Source organism: Acanthopagrus latus, chromosome 13, assembly GCF_904848185.1.
Source record: "Acanthopagrus latus isolate v.2019 chromosome 13, fAcaLat1.1, whole genome shotgun sequence".
Classification (NCBI taxonomy): domain Eukaryota; kingdom Metazoa; phylum Chordata; class Actinopteri; order Spariformes; family Sparidae; genus Acanthopagrus; species Acanthopagrus latus.
This window is the reverse complement of record NC_051051.1, coordinates 18,122,041-18,145,838: the sequence shown is the minus strand read 5'-3', so window position 1 is coordinate 18,145,838 and position 23,798 is coordinate 18,122,041. Positions and strand designations below refer to the sequence as shown.

The 23,798-nt window shown below is 38.6% G+C and overlaps 1 long non-coding RNA gene across 1 annotated transcript; it reads left to right on the top strand.

Moving 5' to 3' along the window:
• Positions 1–2,990: 2,990 nt before the first annotated feature.
• Positions 2,991–5,259, top strand: LOC119031327. The gene is made up of 3 exons (XR_005078574.1): positions 2,991–3,072; positions 3,497–3,558; positions 5,031–5,259. It is a non-coding gene; the product is annotated as an uncharacterized LOC119031327 (long non-coding RNA).
• The last annotated feature ends 18,539 nt before the right edge of the window (positions 5,260–23,798 follow it).

Sequence of the window (23,798 nt, the reverse complement as noted above, 5' to 3'; positions counted from 1 at the left end):
TGACGGATTAACTGTAAACATTAAGCTTTGGTGGCAGGGTAATAAATATCGAGGGACAAAAGAAAAAGGGATTAAGTATGGCTGTGCAGTATATGCGGTAGAAATTCGACTTGGACTTGGTTCGGCTGTAAAGCTACAGTTGGTAAGTTGACGAAAGTGAAAGTAAAGTCCGCAACTTTATGAACCTTGTAGAGAGAAGAGGTACCGTATCTTTAGCAACTGGAGACTCCAAAACAATCTCACATCTTGTTCAACATGAGACACACTCTTTGTGTGTGTGTGTGTGTGTGTGTGTTGGATTTGGAGTTGAAAAAGATGTGTCAAGTGACAGCAAACAGGCAACATGAGCAATTTATTCGACCATTTATGGCATTGTTATTTCTGTTTGTTTGCACTATTTGCATCATTAAGTGCTGGTTTTAATTGTGAGTTTTGAGATCTATTTCCTGCACAATAAATGCTCTAAAAATGACATCTTTTTTTTTTTTTTTAACCAATTTAGCTTTGCTATAAGAGATTACAAAACCCATTCAGAAACACGTCCATTATCATTTTTACACTTAAATTTATACTGCGATATAAACCGTTACCGAGAAGGGATTTGATTTATACTGTGAAATGAATTTTAGGTCATACGAAGCACTGTTTCGGTGCACTCCAGCCCATAACATCTGCGAACAACCACATCTGCAGAAGTTGAAGCTGCGGATGTGGCTGGGAATGCACGTTATGGGAAACTGTTACCCCTATTACATTCCCTGCCTAAATAAAGAGCATCTATAGTCACCAGCAGAGGTCCCTATCAGCACTCACAGTGAAGACTGACGTGGCTTTGAATAACAACAAATTGTGTTAATAATCATTTGAAAATAAGAATTTATGATGACTTTACTGCAGCTGATGTTTATCCACAAGTTTGCATATTTATTAAATTAAGAGTAGACCTGGGGGATTTACAAAAACATAGCCAGGCTCTGTGTTCATGATCCAGCTCAACAAAACATAAAGGTCAGCGTTAACTGCACCACTGTGGTTATCAACTTGGTTTGTTAAGTCCCTCTCTGAGCTTTGTGCTTTGTTCTCTGTGTGCTTTCACATCAAAGGAGCTGCAATCGCGGGCTGCTGATTTCAGCAGAGAGGAGCAGGTTGTTTTAATGGAGAGCTATGAGGAATACAAAAAGTGATTGCAGTCAAATATGACAAGCGATGAGGCTAGCTTTTAATTCCTGACATCCAAAGACCACTTTGAGGTGGGAAAGTGATCATTCACCAGATCAACTGACAACACCCTGTTGTATTCCCGTCAGTTTTGCTGCCTACAGCCCATCCTCCCCCGATCGGACAACATATTCACACTGTGATAAACATCGGGGAAAACGGCTAAAACCTCCAGACACACACGTAAACGTCATCTTTGACCAGAGTCTCCCTCATAAACTCTTTCGTGACCTCAATTAATTGATCATGACAGTTTTTTAGCTATTTGTTTACCTTATTTCCAATGTCAAAGCAAACTCTGTACAAGACCTAGAAAAAAACAGTTTTGGGCGGTGTTTAGCTCAGTTGGTAGAGCACCCGCCCAGTGTGTTGAGGCTATAGTCCTCACTGTAGGCGGCCCCGGTTCAAATCCTGCATCGAGTGGCCCTATCCTGCCTCCCATTTCCTGTCTGTCTGTCTGTCTCTCTCTCTCTCTCTCTCTCTCTCTCTCTCTCAACTGTCCTGTCCATTAAAGGTGAAAATGCCAAAAAAATATACTTAAAAAAAACAACAACAAAAAAACAGTTTTCGCATGATTGAAGAGCAAATTTCCAATGTACATCTAAAAAAAAGGGGGCGAGTTTCTCCATCGTTTCATCTGTGAGCATAAAGGAGAAGAAGGGAGCCTGTAGTTTCCCCCCTCCCACCAAAAAAATGGAGCTCCCGTTCTAATCTCAGAGAAAAATGCACTTTTGTGTTAGGTGGCAATCCACACATTTTACTGGTAATCCACAGTCCGACATGTCTCTCAAATGATTTCTACATGTAATAAAGTATTTGGATAGATATATCCAAGTCCACTGGGGGGCGCTAACGTCACACAAATGGGTCAGATATAACCTGACCCTTTAATCCAATCCCATACCATCATGAGTGGCGTTTCCCACCTGTTGCTGGGGGGGAGGTGTTGTTGTTGTATCTCAATCTCATCTCTGATCTGAGATCTGATATTGTGGGCTTCCCTATTCTACATATATGTTTTATCTGTCGCAACAGTAACCTCAACCGGATGTGACATTTGAACATCGGCATTGGAACATCGTGGTGCATACTGTCTTGCCGCCCCATCCGACTCGGACTGTTTGTATGTTTTTGTTGTTCTGTCCAACAGCATTTGCTGTTTGCCGTCTACCAAGATCACACATTTTATTAAATCCGTCATGTTGTGATTTTAGCTTAAATCAGTCTTGCATATCGCAAAACTATCATATAAAGTAAGAAATATTTCCTGAGGATTTGATCAACTGCCAAGGACTCGTGTGGCGGTGTGTTTGAGGTCACTTTCCCTATTTTATGATGACGCATACACTTGTACAGCGAGGCCTTGTTCTTCTGCGATGGGGCGTGGTTTCTTTGCCTGTTGCGGACATACCCCACCATCCTGAGGCAGAGAATGCTGCTCATTTATTGACAATTTTGATGCATAATTTTATATACTTAACAAATGTTTTAGTCCTTCAAATTTGACAGAGTGGTTAATATATATTTTCCTGTGGTATTTTTAAACTTAGAACATATTTATTTTTGGTTTCCCCAGTCTTTGACATACAATTCAATTTCAAAGATCTGATATTGCAAAAGTACTTTCGCCTTTTTTTTCTTTTAACACATCAATAAGCAGTTCCTTTATATGTTTTATACTGTAAGAAAAATCTGTGTATTAACAGAATGATTGTACATTTCAACAGATATTGTCCATAAATGGGATTCACAGGTTTATTTCTGTAAATTTACATCCCGAATTGCATTATGGGATTTTGATCTCCCAACCTCTCTTGGCGGCCATTGTTTGCAGGTGTCAGCATTTCATTTGTGGTAAGGAAACAAATAATTAATTAACAATACAGTATAAATCAATCAATAATAAAGCAACTGTTTTATTAAGAGTAGGTCTAAATGAGTTGGAAAAGTTGTGTTCTGGAATAGTCAAATAGTCAACGGCTTAGATATCACGTTAATGTTTGCTAGCTAGCACTAACGGTAGTTCGCAACGTTAGACTAACGTTAGTTATTCTCTATTGTAAATTCAAATACTTGGTTTGATTATTTTAAATTTAGAAACTGAGAAATGAATTAATTGTTTGCCAGATTAGAAACAGCCGCTTTGTATGTGAGCCTGTCTGTTCTGATAAAGATCACTCATCAGTTGGTCATCATCTGTGAGTTTACAGTATGATTGACAGTATTGTCTGTCTGTCTGCCATGTGATACGTCATGACACAACCCCCTCCTCCCTCAGTGTGCGTCTGTCAGTGCAGGTCTGTCAAGGTCTCACTCGGCTTTCTTCACTTTCATGTCAAGGTAAGCCAATTGATTGAACTTTTTAAGAGAGATTTTCTCGGTAAAATGTTAAATAAATGTTCATATTACTGGATTAGATTTAACGTTCCCTTAAGTATTTCACTATGGTCTCGCGACTTGCTAGCTACGTTAGCTTTAGCTAGGTTGGTCTGTTAGCTGCCTGTTGTCCCATTGTTGACACGTTGAAAATAGCACATATGAAAACTTAACCTACTGAGCGCGGAAATATGGCTTTATTTCACCGGAGCAGACGGGTAAAGAATATGCAGCCACAGCTAACATAAAGATAAATAACATAGCAGCCTTAAACAAGAAAAAAATACGTCAGTGATATAAAGGAACACTAATGTTACCATATTTTCCGGACTATAAGTCACGCTTTTTTTTTAGTAGTTTTGCTGGCCATGCCCTATATTTAGAAACGACTCCTATATCAAAAATATACGCTATGTCATCTATGACCACAAGATGACAGGGAGGCTTTTATTTCTAAATCCCTCCTCATTCAGTAGCTCATCTTCATCCTCATCACATGCTGTTCTCCTTACTAAGCTGTCTGACCTGGGTCTCTCTCTCCGTTGCGCCGTAGCGCTTCACTTCACTCTCAGTATTTTTACAATGTGTGCCGGTCTGTCTCTGTCCCTGGCGGACAGGTCCGACAGTGCAAGGCTGTCCCTCTCTGAAGCAGAGGATGAGGTCAGCTTCACTCCCGTCAGTCTTAACAGACAGTCAACACAAGTTGAAGGAGATTCTGATCAAATCCCCATTTTTCTTTATCCTTTTTTTTTCTTCTTTTTTCTTTTTTTTTTTTTAACCCAGTTTGTAGCGGGTTATTTAGTTCCGGGCTTTATTTGCTTGTGTACTCAAGGCCTGGCCATTATATGAGACCCGGCTATTAATTGTCTCAAAAATAAATGCGACTTACAGACCAATGCGACTTGTATGTTTTTTTTCCCTCTTCATGGCGAATTTTGTGACAGATGTGACTAATACTCCAGTGCCACATATAGTCCGGACAAAATACGGCACTCATTTTTACTACTGACTATCCGACTGGCATCAGAGCGGAGCATAATGTAATATTGAGCGAATATTTATTAAAATGTATTTATTTTCTAATGTATTTATTTAAAATATTTTTCTTTGCAGCCAGTGCAGTATTTTTTTTTTTCAGATAATTGTTCATTACTCATAATTGACATAAAAAAACGTTAAATTAATCTTGAATTTTGCAGTTTGTTGATGCAGTTTAGGGCTGGAAAATAAGGGAGAAAGTGAAAGAGACAACATTGGTGAAACCCTAATATGCTGCATTTCAAGTAACCTCGAACACTTTTTTTTGCAATTAAAAAAAAACCTGGTGCAGTTTCAGGACAAAAATGTAATAGTCTGTGTTCAATAAAGCCAATAACAGTGTTTTCAATTCAAATATGAAAATGTTTGTTGGCTAAAATTACTGTACTTTTTTTCAGGTGAACATCTACCCGTGCAAAAGTTCTTGGACAGCTACGACACATGAACCCTCAGAAGCCAATCCATTATGCCTCAGTGCAGGTACCATATGGAATACGAGGATTTTTCCACATTATTATTTCTTTTTCCTTTTTTTTTTTTTTTTGTTTATCTTTTCCGACAAAGCCGGCAACGATATCAAATGTTTGATGCCTTGAAATATGTGCTGGGACCCTGTTTCTAATGTTGCTGAAGTTTGGTGCTGTTCTGAACATTATTTTTGGCTTTTTGATGGTGATTTATACTTGGATCCTTTTACAGCAGTGTATTGTTGTTGTGTGGTCATTGCTGAGGATGCTAAAACTACGTAAGCTAGCAGTACGCAGACTTTATCTCTCGAGGGGGGCATCGTACTCAGTGTCATGGTGTTTTAGAACATGGATTAAACTTAGACCGTAATATCCCTTTAAGCTTCTGCTCATTTGTAAATGTTACAGTTTTACTGGTACATGTTTTCAAATTATCTTCAATGTTAGTGTAGTACTGTTTTAAAATATTCAAAGTACTGTTTTAAAATATTCAATCTACAGTAAGTTTGTGGGCAGGCTATTTTATGTGCACTGCTTCTGTGATGATTTGAAGGATGATTTATCAAAAACAAATAAACCATTAAATAACTGATGGCTTCCTGTTCTTTTTGTTTTTTACTGTAGGATAAAGACCATTTTATACTGGATAATGTCCTGTTTTTTTCACAGTAAATGTTCAGTAAATTACTGAAATTAGATTTACAGAAAACGTTTTATTTCACTATAGATACCCCATTTAATAACAGAAAATGACCTGTTTTTCCACTATAAAAACACCATTAGATGACCACAAATATCCTGCTATTTCACAAGAGATAAACCATTAAATAACTGAAAATATCCTGTTATTTTGTCTGTGGTTCATTGTTAATTGACAGTAAAAATCTGTCTTTTAAGACCGGTTAATTGATGGCCAAAGTACGTTTTTTAATTAATGGTCAAAGTCCTGTGTAATGAGCTGCCAGTACTTTTACTGTTATTTTACGGAAACATTTCTGACAACTTCTGGCATTGGGTACGGGTTTTTTTCCTGTTCTGGAGTGGTTGATGTAATAGTTAAGCTATTTTTCAGACTTAAGACAAATTATTTCCAATGTAAATTACTTTTGCAGTTAAAGGAGCTGTATAAGAAATGTACAGCAAGTATTCATAAAATCACTCAATGTCACCAGAGAATAATCATGAACATACTGATTTAGTACAGGGGCGGCTGTAGCTCAGCGGGTAGAGCAGGTCGAGTAGTGATCGAAAGGTCGCTAGTTCAAATCCCAGCTCCGGGCAAGGCTGCGCTGCATGTCGAAGTGTCTTTGAGCAAGATACTGAACCCCACATTGCTCATCAGTGAGGGCCCTGCGATGAGCTGGTGACTTATCCCGAGAGTACAAGGCTGGGATTGGCTCCAGCAGCAACACCCCGTGACCCCATGGAAAGGGATAAGCGGTTACGGACAATGACATGACATGATCTAGTACAGCGCGAATATTTGCATTCGCATGTTATTTGCATTTCACTGGGACCACCTACAGCTGGGAGATAAATTATAGATAATTATTTCCAATTGAGAGAATTAAGTCCTAAAGTCCTTATTGTCTATGCCCTAATTGCACACAGATATCTATCGGTTACAGTGTGGCCAACAGTTGAGACCTGTCCCGTCAGTTAACTTACGTGAATTAACGTTACAGTGTAATTATGACATAGAAAATAATAATAATAATAATAACTGAACATTATCACATTTAAGTTATCAATCTGTGATGTAAATAACTAAATGCAAACATTAAAGATTTTCTAAAAGTGTCTCTATTCTCATTGAGAAATGTTATAAATTACACAAAAGGAAAAGAAAATGTGATTTGTTTTAACTATTTCGGCCATAAGCGGTCATATTGACTACACATTGTTTCGCGGGATTTCATTCATTGTCTCTCTTGTCTCTAACTTTGTTAGCGTCTCCAGCTGTGCATCTTTGTGAATGTACTTGCAAGTTAATTATTATAGTTAGGTTGGCACCTTGGGCAAACAAAAACGGGAGTTTCCTCCTCTGTGAAACACGAGCGGGGCTGTTCAAGTGCTGAAGTGATGCGACTCTGATGTGTAGCAGGGAAAGCCGAGGAAGAATGTCTGCATCCTGTGCACCCTGCACTCAGGTGCGGGCACCCAAAGTGCAGCGAGGATGTCCCGGATCAGATGCGATGGCATACTCCATCAAAGGCAGAAAGATGGCCGGCGGCGGTCTTCTATAACATCCTTGACCTGGCTGGGATCAATGTCCGCATCTTATTAAAAGGGCACCAGCAGCAGGAGAGCCTAGAGGAAAGTCCTGCAGCAGCAGCAGACGCAGACACGGAGGCAGTGCCGATCCAAAGAGCTGCAAACAGAACCAAACCTCGGACACTTGAAATGCCACAATCCCGTGTGTGGTGACTGAGTGAGGAGAGCGGAGGTAGCTGTGGAGACTGCCACCTTATTGACATTTTTGTAGTGAAATGAGGAGGTATCATACAGGTAGCTCCTAGTTTCTACCAACTGAATCAGCTGCTCCTCGTCCATGGCGCTGTCAACGCGAGTGACAGAAATAGAAACCGGGCGACGGGCTCTACACCGCGCGTTGAGTTGCGCTGCGTCGCTCGCGGCCAGTCAGGACATTACAATATAAAACTATTAATTTTGCGGTTAGGACACGGTGTAAAAATGAAAAATATTTTTAAGTCACGGTCACCAACACAGACAAAATGGTGGCCAAAAGAAGATGAAAATGTTGCCTAAAAAGACAAAAATGTCCCTGATGGGACCTTAATGTTAAGAAAAGAAGAAGAGCTCCGTGAAGCGCTGTGTAGCGAAAGCGAAACTCACTGAGGAGGGCTGCTGGCCCCGCTAGCTGTCCCGGATGCTAGCACATCCCCCTCTCTCAGCAGCTGTTGTTGTCAGGACTTCAAAAAAAGAATAAAGAAATACAGTCCGAGTGAAGCATCAGAGCCATGAACCCATGTACGAGCAACAGTAGCCCAGTGGTAACGAGTAAGAGGGCTGTTGCGGTGAGCTGGGAAGCAAATGCTAGCGGCGGATGCTAGCCGCCACCGCTAAAACCCTCTCACTCAAGGCTAATGACTCTAAGGTTAGCCTTACTCTTCGAGGCTCCCTTTCTTGGTTGCGGCCGGGTGTCGGATTTTCAGATTTACTTTAAAAGAACACTACCTGTTTCCACAGACTCATTTCACGTCAGATTGATAGAACTCATTGTCAAAGTTGCACTCAGATAATTCCAGGAGGATCTGATGTGGATTTTCAAAATTAAAGCCCTCTAAAATGTGATTTTTGATTATATTTTCCTTTGATTTCAGATTTACTGTAAAAGCAAACTACCTGTTTCCACAGACTCATTTCTGTTCAGATTGATAGTACTCAACTTCAGAGTTGAGTTACATAATTCCAGGAACATCTGATATGGATTTTCAAAATTAAAGCCCTCTAAAATGTGACATTTTTGCCAATATTTCCCTTTGATTTCAGATTTACTTTAAAAGAAAACCACCTGTTTCCACTGACGCATTTCTGTTCAGATTGATAGTACTCAAAGTCAGCGTTGCAACCAGATAATTCCAGGAGGATCTGATGTGGATTTTCAAACACTCTCTCTTCCCGTAGATGTGAAGTGACTAGGCTGAGCGTGCCGTGTTTGCCTTCTTCGTCTGGGAAGAAGTGGAGGAAATTAAAATTCCATTCATGTTTGAGGAAAATCAACAACGACGGCAATCAGTTTTCTTACCTGATGCTATGGGAACTTTGCTGCTCCTTTACTCACCTTCAGAAATTATTGTTAACATGGACAGTTCATATTTAGAGACAACAGAATGTGACAGCTTTGTCACAGTAACAACTTCAAATGTGGATATTTTGTAATTGCTTCACTTAAAAACAGTCACACAGTGGCACATCAATGGTCAAACTAGCCTGAATGTTGTCTTACTGTAAATGCTCATGAACCGTTTTCCTTGTAATGTCACCATTAAATAGATTTGAACTTTGTCTATCTGGTACATTATAGTAAGTCTTGCCCAATAACAATTCAATACAATTACAACAGTTATTAATTATCATGATGACAACTGTGCTTAGGTGCATGATTATATCACAGCTGAGGGGAATTTGCTGACTACATTTAACCAATATGCATAAAGACACATAAGATGATGCATTTTCTGATAGCAACATTATTCACAATGAATGAAATACATTTGATAGTACAGATAACACTGAACACAGCAGTTAACCACTTCTCCATCATCACCACAAGTAGGGTGACAGAACTGAGCAATTTATTGATCACATCTTTCAGGGTTGTTGCGTTACATGAAGGATTGTATAGGTTTCTTCATGGTGACTATCCCATAGGTGCAGCCACAGAGCTGCTACTTATCTGAAGCTATGTGATATTTGAGTAAAAAGGCCCCCAATTCATGGTGGCCTAGAGCAATATTTTGTTATATTGTTATTCAATAATGGTTACAGCTGTACTAGAAACCAAAAACTACCTACTATAGCATTGCAACAGTTTGATGCAAAGAATAGCAGGATCAAAATTCAAATCATGACAGCACTATTTGTGATTCAAATCAAATGGATCAAACAGTGATGTGTTTCATCAAGAAGGCAAATCATCAAGTAATCATCAATCAACACATGCACAACGCATGAGAACATGCCAGAGGCATCCCGAACTCCTATACTAGCACTGAAGCTTTGGCCTGGCCTGATGGAAGCTGGCTGCTGCTGGAGCCAACTTGGCCTGGTGGTACTGCTGCTGAAGCCTGAGTTTAGCCTATCGGTAGCTGCTGCTGAAGCTTGAGTTTAGCCTGGTACCTGGCTGCTACTGGAGCATGAGCTTGACCTGACCAGCCCGACCAGCTGCTGCTGCCAGGCTTATTAGGGCCCGAGCAGGGAACCTGCCAAAAAAATATCGTCAAACAAACAATGTTAGAATGTTGCATTGGTTCGATGTTATCATTATGACCTTAAAGTTTAAGTTTTCTATGCCAGACTGATGTTAGTTTTAGATGTTTGCAAGACATTGGATTTTAGTTACTTATTGCCACTACTTAAAAGTGACAACATTTTTATGTCAAAGGATGTTAGAATATCACGTTCTGTAAACGTTTAAATTATGGCGTTGAAAAGACGTTGGGTTTTGGTCACCGTACCCTTACCCTAACCCAAAATATTAATGTCACTTGACGTCCATATTCTTAAGTCAAATAATGTTGAAAGTAGACATTAAAAGGACGTTGGTTTTTGGTCACCATAAATGTCAGAATCATATGTCGAAATGACGTTGGTGTCAGACATTGGTCCGACATTGGATATCAGTTATCTAAAACCCAAACTTTAAACCATCCACATTTCAACATCATTAGACGACTATGTCTTATGTCAAACTAATGATGTTTATAGATGTTGTCCAGACGTTAGAATTTAGTCATCAAAAAGATCATTATCTAACATCAAAGTTTTATTAGTACAAGACGTCTGACAAACATTGGGTGTTGGTTGCCCAACACCACAACATAAAAACAACAAAATATTAACATCACTTGATGAAGTCCATATTCCTATGTCAAAACATGTTGAAAATTGATGTGAAATGGATGTTGGTTTTTGGTCACCTTGAATGTCAGAATCATATGTCAAATGATGTTGGCATCAGACTTTGTTATGACATTGTACATTGTATATGTTATGTAACACCGAAAATTAAAACCAACAAAATATTAATGTCACTTGACGTCAATATTCCTATGTCAAAAGATGTTGAAAGTACGTTAAATGGACGTTGGATTTGGTAACCTGACGTCATGACGTCAATCCAACCAAAGACGTCTATTGACGTCTGGTGCCAGCTAGGATAGTGTTGAAATATCGTTTTCGCTTGTTCCATCAGTCATTTCAGTCACAAGTCTTTTCTCGCGAAGTAACGCTTTTCAGAGGGCTAGAAGCTTGTTTTGGACAATTAGAGAAGATGAAGCTGTATTCCAACAAAAATGCTTTCTCAGCTTAGATTTTGCTCAAAATGTATGAATTTGAAATAAACATAGTGTGGAAACATGGTTTCACTTGTTTCAACATTGTTTTCATTAAGACGTGTTTTCTTGCCAAATCAAGCGATTTAGAGCGCTGGGAGCTTGTTTGACGGAGTTAGAGCAGATTCATCTGTATTCAAGCCAAAAATGCTTTCTCAGCTTAGATTTTGCTCAAAATGTATGAATTTGACCTAAACAAAGTGTGGAAACATGGTTTCACTTGTTTCATCATTGTTTTCATTGAGACGTGTTTTCTTGCCAAATCAAGCGATTTAGAGCGCTGGGAGCTTGTTTGAGGGAGTTAGAGCAGATTTATCTGTATTCAAGCCAAAAATGCTTTCTCAGTTTAGATTTTGCTCAAAATGTATGAATTTGACCCAAACAAAGTGTGGAAACTTGGTTTCACTTGTTTCATCATTCATTTCAGTCAAACTTCTTTTCTTGCCAAATCAAGCGATTTAGAGCGCTGGGAGCTTGTTTTAGGGAGTTAGAGCAGATTCATCTGTATTCAAGCCAAAAATGCTTTCTCAGCTTAGATTTTGCTCAAAATGTATGAATTTGACCTAAACAAAGTGTGGAAACATGGTTTCACTTGTTTCATCATTGTTTTCATTAAGACGTGTTTTCTTGCCAAATCAAGCGATTTAGAGCGCTGGGAGCTTGTTTGACGGAGTTAGAGCAGATTCATCTGTATTCAAGCCAAAAATGCTTTCTCAGTTTAGATTTTGCTCAAAATGTATGAATTTGACCTAAACAAAGTGTGGAAACATGGTTTCACTTGTTTCATCATTCATTTCATTCAGACGTCATTTCTTGCCAAATCAAGCGATTTGGAGCGCTGGGAGCTTGTTTTAGGGAGTTAGAGCAGATTCATCTGTATTCAAGCCAAAAATGCTTTCTCAGCTTAGATTTTGCTCAAAATGTATGAATTTGACCTAAACAAAGTGTGGAAACATGGTTTCACTCGTTTCATCATTGTTTTCATTAAGACGTGTTTTCTTGCAAAATCAAGCGATTTAGAGCGCTGGGAGCTAGGGAGTTAGAGCAGATTTATCTGTATTCAAGTCAAAAATGCTTTCTCAGCTTAGATTTTGCTCAAAATGTATGAATTTGACCTAAACAAAGTGTGGAAACATGGTTTCACTTGTTTCATCATTCATTTCATTCAGACGCCTTTTCTTGCCAAATCAAGCGATTTAGAGCGCTGGGAGCTTGTTTTACGGAGTTAGTGCAGATTCATCTGTATTCAAGCCAAACATGTTTTCTCAGCTTAGATTTTGCTCAAAATGTATGAATTTGACCTAAACAAAGTGTGGAAATATGGTTTCACTTGTTTCAACATTGTTTTCATTAAGACGTGTTTTCTTGCCAAATCAAGCGATTTAGAACGCTGGGAGCTTGTTTGACGGGGTTAGAGCAGATTCATCTGTATTCAAGCCAAAAATGCTCTCTCAGCTTAGATTTGGCTCAAAATGTATGAATTTGACCTAAACAAAGTGTGGAAACATGGTTTCACTTGTTTCATCATTGTTTTCATTAAGACATGTTTTCTTGCCAAATCAAGCGATTTAGAGCGCTGGGAGCTTGTTTGATGGAGTTAGAGCAGATTCATCTGTATTCAAGCCAAAAATGCTTTCTCAGCTTAGATTTTGCTCAAAATGTATGAATTTGACCTGAACAGAGTGTGGGAACATGGTTTCACTTGTTTCATCATTCATTTCAGTCAGACGTGTTTTCTTGCAAAATCAAGCGATTTAGAGCGCTGGGAGCTTGTTTTAGGGAGTTAGAGCAGATTTGTCTGTATTCAAGTCAAAAATGCTTTCTCAGCTTAGATTTTGCTCAAAATGTATGAATTTGACCTAAACAAAGTGTGGAAACATGGTTTCACTTGTTTCATCATTCATTTCATTAAGACGTGTTTTCTTGCAAAATCAAGCGATTTAGAGCGCTGGGAGCTTGTTTGACGGAGTTAGAGCAGATTCATCTGTATTCAAGCCAAAAATGCTTTCTCAGCTTAGATTTTGCTCAAAATGTATGAATTTGACCTAAACAAAGTGTTGAAACATGGTTTCACTTGTTTCATCATTGTTTTCATTAAGACGTGTTTTCTTGCCAAATCAAGCGATTTAGAGCGCTGGGAGTTTATTTGAAGGAGTTAGAGCAGATTCATCTGTATTCAAGTCAAAAATGCTTTCTCAGCTTAGATTTTGCTCAAAATGTATGAATTTGACCTAAACAAAGTGTGGAAACTTGGTTTCACTTGTTTCATCATTCATTTCATTCAGACGCCTTTTCTTGCCAAATCAAGCGATTTAGAGCGCTGGGAGCTTGTTTTAGGGAGTTAGAGCAGATTCATCTGTATCCAAGCCAAAAATGCTTTCTCAGCTTAGATTTTGCTCAAAATGTATGAATTTGACCTGAACAGAGTGTGGGAACATGGTTTCACTTGTTTCATCATTGTTTTCATTAAGACGTGTTTTCTTGCCAAATCAAGCGATTTAGAGCGCTGGGAGCTTGTTTGACGGAGTTAGAGCAGATTCATCTGTATTCATGCCAAAAATGCTTTCACAGGTAGATTTTGCTCAAAATGTATGAATTTGACCTAAACAAAGTGTGGAAACTTGGTTTCACTTGTTTCATCATTCATTTCAGTCAGACGTGTTTTCTTGCCAAATCAAGCGATTTAGAGCGCTGGGAGTTTGTTTGAAGGAGTTAGAGCAGATTCATCTGTATTCAAGTCAAAAATGCTTTCTCAGCTTAGATTTTGCTCAAAATGTATGAATTTGACCTAAACAAAGTGTGGAAACTTGGTTTCACTTGTTTCATCATTCATTTCATTCAGACGCCTTTTCTTGCCAAATCAAGCGATTTAGAGCGCCTGGACCTTGTTTTAGGGAGTTAGAGCAGATTTATCTGTATTCAAGTCAAAAATGCTTTCTCAGCTTAGATTTTGCTCAAAATGTATGAATTTGACCTAAACATGATGTGGAAACATGGTTTCACTTGTTTCATCCCTCATTTCAGTCAGATGTCTTTACTTTCCAAATCAAGCGTTTCAGGGCGCTGGGAGCTTGTTTTAGGCAGTTAGAGCAGATTCATCTGTATTCAAACTAAAAAAGCTTTCTCAGCTTAGATTTTGCTCAAAATGTATGAATTTGACCTAAACATGATGTGGAAACATGGTTTTACTTGTTTCATCATTGTTTTCATTAAGACGTGTTTTCTTGCCAAATCACGCGATTTAGAGCGCTGGGAGCTTGTTTTAGGGAGTTAGAGCAGATTCATCTGTATTCAAGCCAAAAATGCTTTCTCAGCTTAGATTTTGCTCAAAATGTATGAATTTGACCTAAACATGATGTGGAAACATGGTTTCACTTGTTTCATCACTCATTTCAGTCAGACGTCTTTACTTGCCAAATCAAGCGTTTCAGGGCGCTGGGAGCTTGTTTTAGGCAGTTAGAGCAGATTCATCTGTATTCAAGCCAAAAATGCTTTCTCAGCTTAGATTTTGCTCAAAATGTATGAATTTGACCTAAACATGATGTGGAAACATGGTTTCACTTGTTTCATCACTCATTTCAGTCAGACGTCTTTACTTGCCAAATCAAGCGTTTCAGGGCGCTGGGAGCTTGTTTTAGGCAGTTAGAGCAGATTCATCTGTATTCAAGCCAAAAATGCTTTCTCAGCTTAGATTTTGCTCAAAATGTATGAATTTGACCTAAACATGATGTGGAAACATGGTTTTACTTGTTTCATCATTGTTTTCATTAAGACGTGGTTTTTTTCCAAATCACGCGATTTAGAGCGCTGGGAGCTTGTTTTAGGGAGTTAGAAAAGATTCATCTGTATTCAAGCCAAAAATGCTTTCTCAGCTTAGATTTTGCTCAAAATGTATGAATTTGACCTAAACACGATGTGGAAACATGGTTTCACTTGTTTCATCACTCATTTCAGTCAGACGTCTTTACTTGCCAAATCAAGCGTTTCAGGGCAGTGGGAGCTTGTTTTAGGCAGTTAGAGTAGATTCATCTGTATTCAAGCCAAAAATGCTTTCTCAGCTTAGATTTTGCTCAAAATGTATGAATTTGACCTAAACATGATGTGGAAACATGGTTTCACTTCTTTCATCACTCATTTCAGTCAGACGTCTTTACTTGCCAAATCAAGCGTTTCAGGGGGCTGGGAGCTTGTTTTAGGCAGTTAGAGCAGATTCATCTGTATTCAAGCCAAAAATGCTTTCTCAGCTTAGATTTTGCTCAAAATGTATGAATTTGACCTAAACGTGATGTGGAAACATGGTTTTGCTTGTTTCATCATTGTTTTCATTAAGACGTGTTTTCTTGCCAAATCAGGCGATTTAGATCGCTGGGAGCTTTTTTTAGGGAGTTAGAGCAGATTCATCTGTATTCAAGCCAAAAATGTTTTCTCAGCTTAGATTTTGCTCAAAATGTATGAATTTGACCTAAACATGATGTGGAAACATGGTTTCACTTGTTTCATCAATCATTTCAGTCAGACGTCTTTACTTGCCAAATCCAGCGTTTCAGGGCGCTGGGAGCTTGTTTTAGGCAGTTAGAGCAGATTCATCTGTAGTCAAGCCAAAAATGCTTTCTCAGCTTAGATTTTGCTCAAAATGTATGAATTTGACCTAAACATGATGTGGAAACATGGTTTCACTTGTTTCATCACTCATTTCAGTCAGACTTCTTTACGTGCCAAATCCAGCGTTTCAGGGCGCTGGGAGCTTGTTTTAGGCAGTTAGAGCAGATTCATCTGTATTCAAGACAAAAATGCTTTCTCAGCTTAGATTTTGCTCAAAATGTATGAATTTGACCTAAACATGATGTGGAAACATGGTTTTACTTGTTTCATCATTGTTTTCATTAAGACGTGTTTTCTTGCCAAATCCAGCGTTTCAGGGCGCTGGGAGCTTGTTTTAGGCAGTTAGAGCAGATTCATCTGTATTCAAGCCAAAAATGCTTTCTCAGCTTAGATTTTGCTCAAAATGTATGAATTTGACCTAAACATGATGTGGAAACATGGTTTCACTTGTTTCATCACTCATTTCAGTCAGACGTCTTTACTTGCCAAATCAAGCGTTTCAGGGCGCTGGGAGCTTGTTTTAGGCAGTTAGAGCAGATTCATCTGTATTCAAGCCAAAAATGCTTTCTGAGCTTAGATTTTGCTCAAAATGTATGAATTTGACCTAAACATGATGTGGAAACATGGTTTTACTTGTGTCATCATTGTTTTCATTAAGACATGTTTTCTTGCCAAATCACGCGATTTAGAGCGCTGGGAGCTTGTTTTAGGGAGTTAGAGCAGATTCATCTGTATTCAAGCCAAAAATGCTTTCTGAGCTTAGATTTTGCTCAAAATGTATGAATTTGACCTAAACATGATGTGGAAACATGGTTTTACTTGTTTCATCATTGTTTTCATTAAGACGTGTTTTCTTGCCAAATCACGCGATTTAGAGCGCTGGGAGCTTGTTTTAGGGAGTTAGAGCAGATTCATCTGTATTCAAGCCAAAAATGCTTTCTCAGCTTAGATTTTGCTCAAAAAGTATGAATTTCACCTAAACATGATGTGGAAACATGGTTTCACTTGTTTCATCACTCATTTCAGTCAGACGTCTTTGCGTGCCAAATCCAGCGTTTCAGGGCGCTGGGAGCTTGTTTTAGGCAGTTAGAGCAGATTCATCTGTATTCAAGCCAAAAATGCTTTCTCAGCTTAGATTTTGCTCAAAATGTATGAATTTGACCTAAACATGATGTGGAAACATGGTTTCACTTGTTTCATCACTCATTTCAGTCAGACGTCTTTACTTGCCAAATCAAGCGTTTCAGGGCGCTGGGAGCTTGTTTTAGGCAGCTAGAGCAGATTCATCTGTATTCAAGCCAAAAATGCTTTCTCAGCTTAGATTTTGCTCAAAATGTATGAATTTGACCTAAACATGATGTGGAAACATGGTTTTACTTGTTTCATCACTCATTTCAGTCAGACGTCTTTACTTGCCAAATCAAGCGTTTCAGGGCGCTGGGAGCTTGTTTTAGGCAGTTAGAGCAGATTCATCTGTATTCAAGCCAAAAATGTTTTCTCAGCTTAGATTTTGCTCAAAATGTATGAATTTGACCTAAACATGATGTGGAAACATGGTTTCACTTTTTTCATCACTAATTTCAGTCAGACGTCTTTACTTGCCAAATCAAGCGTTTCAGGGCGCTGGGAGCTTGTTTTAGGCAGTTAGAGCAGATTCATCTGTATTCAAGCCAAAAATGTTTTCTCAGCTTAGATTTTGCTCAAAATGTATGAATTTGACCTAAACATGATGTGGAAACATGGTTTCACTTTTTTCATCACTAATTTCAGTCAGACGTCTTTACTTGCCAAATCAAGCGTTTCAGGGCGCTGGGAGCTTGTTTTAGGCAGTTAGAGCAGATTCATCTGTATTCAAGCCAAAAATGCCTTCTCAGCTTAGATTTTGCTCAAAATGTATGAATTTGACCTAAACATGATGTGGAAACATGGTTTCACTTGTTTCATCACTCATTTCAGTCAGACGTCTTTACTTGCCAAATCAAGCGTTTCAGGGCGCTGGGAGCTTGTTTTAGGCAGCTAGAGCAGATTCATCTGTATTCAAGCCAAAAATGCTTTCTCAGCTTAGATTTTGCTCAAAATGTATGAATTTGACCTAAACATGATGTGGAAACATGGTTTCACTTGTTTCATCACTCATTTCAGTCAGACGTCTTTACTTGCCAAATCAAGCGTTTCAGGGCGCTGGGAGCTTGTTTTAGGCAGTTAGAGCAGATTCATCTGTATTCAAGCCAAAAATGCTTTCTCAGCTTAGATTTTGCTCAAAATGTATGAATTTGACCTAAACATGAGGTGGAAACATGGTTTTACTTGTTTCATCACTCATTTCAGTCAGACGTCTTTGCTTGCCAAATCAAGCGTTTCAGGGCGCTGGGAGCTTGTTTTAGGCAGTTAGAGCAGATTCATCTGTATTCAAGCCAAAAATGCTTTCTCAGCTTAGATTTTGCTCAAAATGTATGAATTTGACCTAAACATGATGTGGAAACATGGTTTCGCTTGTTTCATCATTGTTTTCATCAAGACGTGTTTTCTTGGCAAATCACGCGATTTAGAGCGCTGGGAGCTTGTTTTAGGGAGTTAGAGCAGATTCATCTGTATTCAAGCCAAAAATGCTTTCTCAGCTTAGATTTTGCTCAAAATGTATGAATTTGACCTAAACATGATGTGGAAACATGGTTTCACTTGTTTCATCACTCATTTCAGTCAGACGTCTTTACTTGCCAAATCAAGCGTTTAAGGGCGGTGGGAGCTTGTTTTAGGGAGTTAGAGCAGATTCATCTGTATTCAAGCCAAAAATGCTTTCTCAGATTAGATTTTGCTCAAAATGTATGAATTTGACCTAAACATGATGTGGAAACATGGTTTCACTTGTTTCATCACTCATTTCAGTCAGACGCCTTTACTTGCCAAATCAAGCGTTTCAGGGCGCTGGTAGCCTGTTTTAGGCAGTTAGAGCAGATTCATCTGTATTCAAGCCAAAAATGCTTTCTCAGCTTAGATTTTGCTCAAAATGTATGAATTTGACCTAAACATGATGTGGAAACATGGCTTTACTTGTTTCATCATTGTTTTCATTAAGACGTGTTTTCTTGCCAAATCACGCGATTTAGAGCGCTGGGAGCTTGTTTTAGGGAGTTAGAGCAGATTCATCTGTATTCAAGCCAAAGATACTTTCTCAGCTTAGATTTTGCTCAAAATGTATGAATTTGACCTAAACATGATGTGGAAACATGGTTTCACTTGTTTCATCATTGTTTTCATTAAGACGTGTTTTCTTGCCAAATCAAGCGTTTCAGGGCGCTGGGAGCTTGTTTTAGGGAGTTAGAGCAGATTCATCTGTATTCAAGCCAAAAATGCTTTCTCAGCTTAGATTTTGCTCAAAATGTATGAATTTGTCCTAAACAATATGTGGAAACATGGTTTCACTTGTTTCATCACTCATTTCAGTCAGACGTCTTTACTTGCCAAATCAAGCGTTTCAGGGCGCTGGGAGCTTGTTTTAGGGAGTTAGAGCAGATTCATCTGTATTCAAGCCAAAAATGCTTTCTCAGCTTAGATTTTGCTCAAAATGTATGAATTTGACCTAAACATGATGTGGAAACATGGTTTCATCACTCATTTCAGTCAGACGTCTTTACTTGCCAAATCAAGCGTTTCAGGGCGCTGGGAGCTTGTTTTAGGGAGTTAGAGCAGATTCATCTGTATTCAAGCCAAAAATGCTTTCTCAGCTTAGATTTTGCTCAAAATGTATGAATTTGACCTAAACATGATGTGGAAACATGGTTTCACTTGTTTCATCACTCATTTCAGTCAGACGTCTTTACTTGCCAAATCAAGCGTTTCAGGGCGCTGGGAGCTCGTTTTAGGCAGTTAGAGCAGATTCATCTGTATTCAAGCCAAAAATGCTTTCTCAGCTTAGATTTTGCTCAAAATGTATGAATTTGACCTAAACATGATGTGGAAACATGGTTTCACTTGTTTCATCATTGTTTTCATTAAGACGTGTTTTCTTGCCAAATCAAGCGTTTCAGGGCGCTGGGAGCTTGTTTTAGGCAGTTAGAGCAGATTCATCTGTATTCAAGCCAAAAATGCTTTCTCAGCTTAGACTTTGCTCAAAATGTATGAATTTGACCTAAACATGATGTGGAAACATGGTTTTATTTGTTTCATCATTGTTTTCATTAAGACGTGTTTACTTGCCAAATCACGAGAATTTAGACCGCTGGGAGCTTGTTTTAGAGAGTTAGAGCAGATTCATCTGTATTCAAGCCAAAAATGCTTTCTCAGCTTAGATTTTGCTCAAAATGTATGAATTTGACCTAAACATGATGTGGAAACATGGTTTCACTTGTTTCATCATTGTTTTCATTAAGACGTGTTTTCTTGCCAAATCAAGCGTTTCAGGGCGCTGGGAGCTTGTTTTAGGGAGTTAGAGCAGATTCACTTGTATTCAAGCCAAAAATGCTTTCTCAGCTTAGATTTTGCTCAAAATGTATGAATTTTGCCTAAACATGATGTGGAAACATGGTTTCACTTGTTTCATCACTCATTTCAGTCAGACGTCTTTACTTGCCAAATCAAGCGTTTCAGGGCGCTGGGAGCTTGTTTTAGGGAGTTAGAGCAGATTCATCTGTATTCAAGCCAAAAATGCTTTCTCAGCTTAGATTTTGCTCAAAACGTATGAATTTGACCTAAACATGATGTGGAAACATGGTTTTACTTGTTTCATCATTGTTTTCATTAAGACGTGTTTTCTTGCCAAATCACGCGATTTAGATCGCTGGGAGCTTGTTTTAGGGAGTTAGAGCAGATTCATCTGTATTCAAGCCAAAAATGCTTTCTCAGCTTAGATTTTGCTCAAAATGTATGAATTTGTCCTAAACAATATGTGGAAACATGGTTTCACTTGTTTCATCACTCATTTCAGTCAGACGTCTTTACTTGCCAAATCAAGCGTTTCAGGGCGCTGGGAGCTTGTTTTAGGGAGTTAGAGCAGATTCATCTGTATTCAAGCCAAAAATGCTTACTCAGCTTAGATTTTGCTCAAAATGTATGAATTTGACCTAAACATGATGTGGAAACATGGTTTCACTTGTTTCATCACTCATTTCAGTCAGACGTCTTTCCTTGCCAAATCAAGCGTTTCAGGGCGCTGGGAGCTTGTTTTAGGGAGTTAGAGCAGATTCATCTGTATTCAAGCCAAAAATGCTTTCTCAGCTTAGATTTTGCTCAAAATGTATGAATTTGACCTAAACATGATGTGGAAACATGGTTTCACTTGTTTCATCATTGTTTTCATTAAGACGTGTTTTCTTGCCAAATCAAGCGTTTCAGGGCGCTGGGAGCTTGTTTTAGGGAGTTAGAGCAGATTCATCTGTATTCAAGCCAAAAATGCTTTCTCAGCTTAGATTTTGCTCAAAATGTATGAATTTGACCTAAACATGATGTGGAAACATGGTTTCACTTGTTTCATCACTCATTTCAGTCAGACGTCTTTACTTGCCAAATCAAGCGTTTCAGGGCGCTGGGAGCTTGTGTTAGGGAGTTAGAGCAGATTCATCTGTATTCAAGCCAAAAATGCTTTCTCAGCTTAGATTTTGCTCAAAATGTATGAATTTGACCTAAACATGATGTGGAAACATGGTTTCACTTGTTTCATCACTCATTTCAGTCAGACGTCTTTACTTGCCAAATCAAGCGTTTCAGGGCGCTGGGAGCTCGTTTTAGGCAGTTAGAGCAGATTCATCTGTATTCAAGCCAAAAATGCTTTCTCAGCTTAGATTTTGCTCAAAATGTATGAATTTGACCTAAACATGATGTGGAAACATGCTTTTACTTGTTTCATCATTGTTTTCATTAATACGTGTTTTCTTGCCAAATCACGCGATTTAGAGCGCTGGGAGCTTGTTTTAGGCAGTGAGAGCAGATTCATCTGTATTCAAGCCAAAAATGCTTTCTCAGCTTAGATTTTGCTCAAAATGTATGAATTTGACCTAAACATGATGTGGAAACATGGTTTCACTTGTTTCATCACTCATTTCAGTCAGACGTCTTTACTTGCCAAATCAAGCGTTTCAGGGCGCTGGGAGCTTGTTTTAGGCAGTTAGAGCAGATTCATCTGTATCCAAGCCAAAAATACTTTCTCAGCTTAGATTTTGCTCAAAATGTATGAATTTGACCTAAACATGATGTGGAAACATGCTTTTACTTGTTTCATCATTGTTTTCATTAAGACGTGTTTTCTTGCCAAATCACGCGATTTAGAGCGCTGGGAGTTTGTTTTAGGGAGTTAGAGCAGATTCATCTGTATTCAAGCCAAAAATGCTTTCTCAGCTTAGATTTTGCTCAAAATGTATGAATTTGACCTAAACATGATGTGGAAACATGGTTTCACTTGTTTCATCATTGTTTTCATTAAGACGTGTTTTCTTGCCAAATCAAGCGTTTCAGGGCGCTGGGAGCTTGTTTTAGGGAGTTAGAGCAGATTCATCTGTATTCAAGCCAAAAATGCTTTCTCAGCTTAGATTTTGCTCAAAATGTATGAATTTGTCCTAAACAATATGTGGAAACATGGTTTCACTTGTTTCATCACTCATTTCAGTCAGACGTCTTTACTTGCCAAATCAAGCGTTTCAGGGCGCTGGGAGCTTGTTTTAGGCAGTTAGAGCAGATTCATCTGTATCCAAGCCAAAAATACTTTCTCAGCTTAGATTTTGCTCAAAATGTATGAATTTGACCTAAACATGATGTGGAAACATGCTTTTACTTGTTTCATCATTGTTTTCATTAAGACGTGTTTTCTTGCCAAATCACGCGATTTAGAGCGCTGGGAGTTTGTTTTAGGGAGTTAGAGCAGATTCATCTGTATTCAAGCCAAAAATGCTTTCTCAGCTTAGATTTTGCTCAAAATGTATGAATTTGACCTAAACATGATGTGGAAACATGGTTTCACTTGTTTCATCATTGTTTTCATTAAGACGTGTTTTCTTGCGAAATCAAGCGTTTCAGGGCGCTGGGAGCTTGTTTTAGGGAGTTAGAGCAGATTCATCTGTATTCAAGCCAAAAATGCTTTCTCAGCTTAGATTTTGCTCAAAATGTATGAATTTGTCCTAAACAATATGTGGAAACATGGTTTCACTTGTTTCATCACTCATTTCAGTCAGACGTCTTTACTTGCCAAATCAAGCGTTTCAGGGCGCTGGGAGCTTGTTTTAGGGAGTTAGAGCAGATTCATCTGTATTCAAGCCAAAAATGCTTTCTCAGCTTAGATTTTGCTCAAAATGTATGAATTTGACCTAAACATGATGTGGAAACATGGTTTCACTTGTTTCATCATTATTTTCATTAACACGTGTTTTCTTGCCAAATCAAGCGTTTCAGGGCGCTGGGAGCTTGTTTTAGGGAGTTAGAGCAGATTCATCTGTATTCAAGCCAAAAATGCTTTCTCAGCTTAGATTTTGCTCAAAATGTATGAATTTGTCCTAAACAATATGTGGAAACATGGTTTCACTTGTTTCATCACTCATTTCAGTCAGACGTCTTTACTTGCCAAATCAAGCGTTTCAGGGCGCTGGGAGCTTGTTTTAGGGAGTTAGAGCAGATTCATCTGTATTCAAGCCAAAAATGCTTTCTCAGCTTAGATTTTGCTCAAAATGTATGAATTTGACCTAAACATGATGTGGAAACATGGTTTCACTTGTTTCATCACTCATTTCAGTCAGACGTCTTTACTTGCCAAATCAAGCGTTTCAGGGCGCTGGGAGCTTGTTTTAGGGAGTTAGAGCAGATTCATCTGTATTCAAGCCAAAAATCCTTTCTCAGCTTAGATTTTGCTCAAAATGTATGAATTTGACCTAAACATGATGTGGAAACATGGTTTCACTTGTTTCATCACTCATTTCAGTCAGACGTCTTTACTTGCCAAATCAAGCGTTTCAGGGCGCTGGGAGCTCGTTTTAGGCAGTTAGAGCAGATTCATCTGTATTCAAGCCAAAAATGCTTTCTCAGCTTAGATTTTGCTCAA